Genomic DNA, 5,141 nt, shown 5'->3' on the forward strand with positions numbered 1-5,141 from the left:
GGAGTGGTGCCCATGATAAACAGGGCTTTTCCCAGCTCCAGATAAGGCACGAAGCAACCGCACAAAGCCCTTACTGTATAGGTTTTTAGAAAAGAACGCAGACTACTACAGTAGCTTGCGAACTTACCACAGTTTTTAGAAAGTGCGCAAAGACTTCACATGCAAACTTAAGATAAGATGGATTTTAGAATAATGTTATATATAAGGGGCTCTCGTGGTACTCTGAAAGAGCATCTCATAGATGGATTGGTAAATCCCAAAACCAATATGTTTGAGAGTCATCAACTCGATCTACGGTATAATGCTGGATTGGCTAACAGTAAATATCTAGCTGAAGGGAGGAGCAAACACCCAGCTCTCAAATGAGAGGGAAGCTCGACCCTCTGCGTGTTCCAATGCTGGAACGGCTAGCAGTAGGTTACCTAGCTGAGGGAACATAAATGGGGCTCGACCTTCAGCATGATCGTTAGAATCAGAAGGTTAAGCATACTGCAAGCTAGCCAAAAACTCAGCGCATCAGAGAGGTGAAGGAAGGGCCTAGTTCACCTGATGCTGGTGGTTGCAGGTGCTCTGACAAAAACGGAGAACTCTCACATGAGAGGAGAACTCCAAATTCAGAAAGGAGTAGAGCGCTCATAGGCAACCCTTTTGGTAATGGGGAGCGCTGCCAAACTACCACGAGAACAGCCCACGGAGCGAGGAATTCAACTCCTCAGAAAGGGAGAGAACTCGAGTGCCTGAAAGGAAGCACCATGCTCACAATAACCCTTATTGCTGAGGGAAATGATTTTTCAAAGTGTGTTAATAGACACACTGGTTGAGTGGAGCCCAAGGTACCAGGGTCTAAGCAACTCAGAGAAAGGGAACAAAGCTAATACACTTAACCCTTACCATACAGGATTTCAGATCAGAAAGTGCGCAGAGTCTTGTGTGCAAACTTATCACTTATGTGGATTATGTGGAAGTGCACAAAGTTTTCAACTACTGGACATAATACTGGACATAATATCAAGCACCCGGTTTCTGAATTCAATGAAGGGGGGTGCTCACAGAGGACCTACATTAGAAAGGACAGAAACCAACAGTGACGTGTCACATGTATGTTCCTGTTTTCCTTATTTGGTCCTTCTTGTGCCTGTCTTCATCATGTGTATTCGTTCCCATCTGTGTGTCATTAATTAGTTCATTTGTACTCAGGTGTGTCCCATTGCATCATGTGTTTAAATAGCAGACAGAGAACTCAACACAGGGAACACTGTTAAATGTATCTGACATACCTGTATTCGTCGTCTCCATGGTTCTTGAATAAACTCCTTTGAAGTATTCTTCAGTGTCTCCTCATCACTACCTGCCTGAGAGTCCGTGACAGAACGGCATACTGAAAAGTAAAGCGGTGCCTTTTTCTCCCCGTGTTTTATTTTCTGTTTCTTCTGAAAAGGTTTTTTTTGTGTTTGTTTGTTTTTTTTCTTCTTTTTTTCCCCGCGGCGATGGAGGAACGAGCCGTGTTTATCGCCGTGGCTCAGGCGAGCCCCGATCCGGGCATTCGTGTGTTTGCCCTCACCAGCTCCCTCAAGGGGGGAAATGCTTGTGACGCTGTTTAGCCCTCAGCCGGCAGTTCCCCAGCCCATTCAGCCGAACATTAATTTGGCAAGCCCATTGAACATTAATGTAGTAAGGGTGGTGTTCTGTCACATGTATGTTCCTGTTTTTCTTATTTTGTCCTTCCTTTGCCTGTCTTCGTCATGTGTATTCGTTCCCAGCTGTGTGTCATTAATTAGTTAATTTGTTCTCAGGTGTGTCCCATTGTGTCATGTGTTTTAAAAGTGTTCCCTGTGTTTGCCTGCGGGTGTCGCTGTTGGACAGTGTTTTCTCTACTTCCTGTTGGCCTTCTGTAGCAAATTGTAGCTCCGTGTAGCTGTTTTTATTTTATTTTTTTCTCTAGAATCTTTATCTTACTATCACTCTCTGTTTTTTAAATTGTTTTTCACAAGTTCATCAAACAACCGCAGTAAGAATTTTCATCAAGCACGGTGAGTAATGGCTTCTCCTATCATTGTTTCTTGCACCTCTTGCCACATGTACAGTTTATCTATCTCTGTCGCTGATGAGGGATTCACATGTGATAAATGCAGGGAAATAGTTAGGCTGACAGAGAAGATTTCAGAATTAGAGACACGCATCCAAACTTTAATTGAGGACAGTAAGAATGTTAGGGCTCTAGATATGGCTTTGGATGCGTCTAGCTCAGGGACTCCTGTACATTGTTCGGTTCCGGAGACAGAGCCCTTGCAGCAGGGCAACTGGGTGACGGTGAGGCAGCGTAGTCGTGGGTCAAAACACCGCTCTTCTGTTCCGATCAAAACATTAAACAGGTTCTCCCCACTCAGTGATCCACCCACTGAGAAACCTGATGAAAGTGCTCTAGTTATTGGTGATTCTATTGTACGGAACGTGAATATAGAGACACCAGCCACCATAGTCAAATGTTTACCGGGAGCCAGAGCGCCTGACATCTTGGCAAATTTAAAAGTGCTGGCTAATGCTAAACGTAAATACAGTAAGATTGTTATTCATGCCGGCCCTAATGATGTTCGACTTCGCCAGTCGGAGATCACTAAAAATAACATTAAAGAGGTGTGTGAACTTGCAAGCACGATGTCAGACACTGTAATATGCTCTGGTCCCCTCCCTGCTTACCGTGGTGATGAGATGCATAGCAGATTGTCATCACTCAATGGCTGGATGTCTAAGTGGTGCCCACAGAATAACATAGGTTTCATAGACAATTGGACGAGCTTTTGGGGCAGACCTGACCTGTTTAAAAGAGATGGTCTTCATCCCTCCTGGGGTGGCGCCACTCTTCTCTCTAGAAATTTGGCAAATAGTCTTAGTGTTTATACTTGACTAACTGGGGCCCAGGTCAGGAAGCAGACAGACTGGCTAAACCGACCGTCTGCTAGCTGCCTCCCGTCACAGAGGTCAGTTAATTCTCAGCACATAGAGACTCTTTCACCTAGATATCACACTATAGAGACTGTGTCTGTTCCCCGAACTAGAAAATACAAAAAACGTCCAAACCAAGTTAAGATTAACAATTTAATTGAGGTTCAACAAATAAAAAACAGAAGCAATATGGATAAACAAATGATAAAGCTTGGCTTATTGAATATCAGATCCCTTTCTACGAAAACACTTTTTGTAAATAATATGATCACTGATCATAATATAGATGTACTCTGTTTGACAGAAACCTGGCTAAAACCTGATGATTACATTATTTTAAATGAGTCCACCCCCCAAGATTACTGTTATAAACATGAGCCGCGTCTAAAAGGCAAAGGGGGAGGTGTTGCTTCAATTTATAACAACGTTTTCAGGATTTCTCAGAGGGCAGGCTACAAGTATAACTCGTTTGAAGTAATGGTGCTTCATATAACATTATCCAGAGAAACAAATGTTAATGATAAATCCCCTGTTATGTTTGTACTGGCTACGTAATACAGGCCACCAGGGCACCATACAGACTTTATTAAAGAGTTTGGTGATTTTACATCCGAGTTAGTTCTGGCTGCAGATAAAGTTTTAATAGTTGGTGATTTTAATATCCATGTTGATAATGAAAACGATGCATTGGGATCAGCATTTATAGACATTCTGATATTATAGACACTCTATTGCTGTTAGACAACACGTTTCAGGACCTACTCATTGTCGAAATCATACTCTAGATTTAATACTGTCACATGGAATTGATGTTGATGGTGTTGAAATTATTCAGCCAAGTGATGATATCTCAGATCATTATTTAGTTCTTTGCAAAATTCATATAGCCAAAATTGTAAATTCTACTTCTTGTTACAAGTATGGAAGAACCATCACTTCTAACACAAAAGACTGCTTTTTAAGTTATCTTCCTGATGTATCCAAATTCCTTAGCATATCCAAAATCTCAGAACAACTTGATGATGTAACAGAAACTATGGACTCTCTCTTTTCTAGCACTTTAAATAAAGTTGCTCCTTTACGCTTAAGGAAGGTTAAGGAAAACAGTTTGACACCATGGTATAATGAGCATACTCGCACCCTAAAGAGAGCAGCCCGAAAAATGGAGCGCAGTTGGAGAAAAACAAAACTATTGTATAAACTTGTTAAATCATCTAAACCAACAACATGTATGTTAGACCCTATACCATCTATGCTCCTGAAAGAGGTGCTTCAAGAAGTCATAGATCCTCTTCTGACTATTATTAATTCCTCATTGTCATTAGGACATGTCCCCAAAACCTTCAAACTGGCTGTTATTAAGCCTCTCATCAAAAAACCACAACTTGACCCCAAAGAACTAGTTAATTATAGACCAATCTCGAATCTCCCTTTTCTGTCCAAGATACTAGAAAAGGTGGTATCCTCACAATTATATTCCTTCTTAGAGAAAAATGGTATATGTGAGGATTTCCAGTCAGGATTTAGACCGTATCATAGTACTGAGACTGCTCTTCTTAGAGTTACAAATGATCTGCTCTTATCATCTGATCGTGGGTGTATCTCTCTATTAGTTTTATTGGATCTTAGTGCTGCGTTTGACACAATTGACCACAACATTCTTTTGCATAGACTTGAATACTTTGTTGGCATCAGTGGAAGTGCATTAGCATGGTTTAAATCGTACTTATATGACCGCCATCAGTTCGTAGCAGTGAATGAAGATGTATCCTATCGATCACAAGTGCAGTATGGAGTACCTCAAGGCTCAGTACTAGGGCCGCTACTCTTCACGCTTTATATGTTACCCTTGGGAGATATCATCAGGAAACATGGTGTTAGCTTTCACTGTTATCCTGATGATACTCAGCTCTATATTTCTTCGCAGCCCGGTGAAACACACCAATTTGAAAAACTAATGGATTGCATAGTCGATATAAAAAAACTGGATGACGAGTAATTTCTTACTGCTAAATTCTGAAAAAACAGAGGTGTTAATTATAGGACCTAAAAACTCTGCTTGTAATAACCTAGAACACTGTCTAAGACTTGATGGTTGCTCTGTCAATTCTTCATCATCAGTTAGGAACCTAGGTGTGCTACTTGATCGCAATCTTTCCTTAGAAAGCCACGTTTCTAGCATTTGTAAAACTGCATTT

General features: G+C 41.3%; 1 long non-coding RNA gene across 1 annotated transcript; it reads left to right on the plus strand.

The window, feature by feature from the left end:
* Window positions 1-1,266: 1,266 nt before the first annotated feature.
* On the plus strand, window positions 1,267-1,837 carry LOC132114332 (uncharacterized). The gene is made up of 3 exons (XR_009425289.1): window positions 1,267-1,393; window positions 1,494-1,671; window positions 1,794-1,837. It is a non-coding gene; the product is annotated as an uncharacterized LOC132114332 (long non-coding RNA).
* The last annotated feature ends 3,304 nt before the right edge of the window (window positions 1,838-5,141 follow it).

Source organism: Carassius carassius, chromosome 33 (assembly GCF_963082965.1).
Source record: "Carassius carassius chromosome 33, fCarCar2.1, whole genome shotgun sequence".
NCBI classification, from domain to species: domain Eukaryota; kingdom Metazoa; phylum Chordata; class Actinopteri; order Cypriniformes; family Cyprinidae; genus Carassius; species Carassius carassius.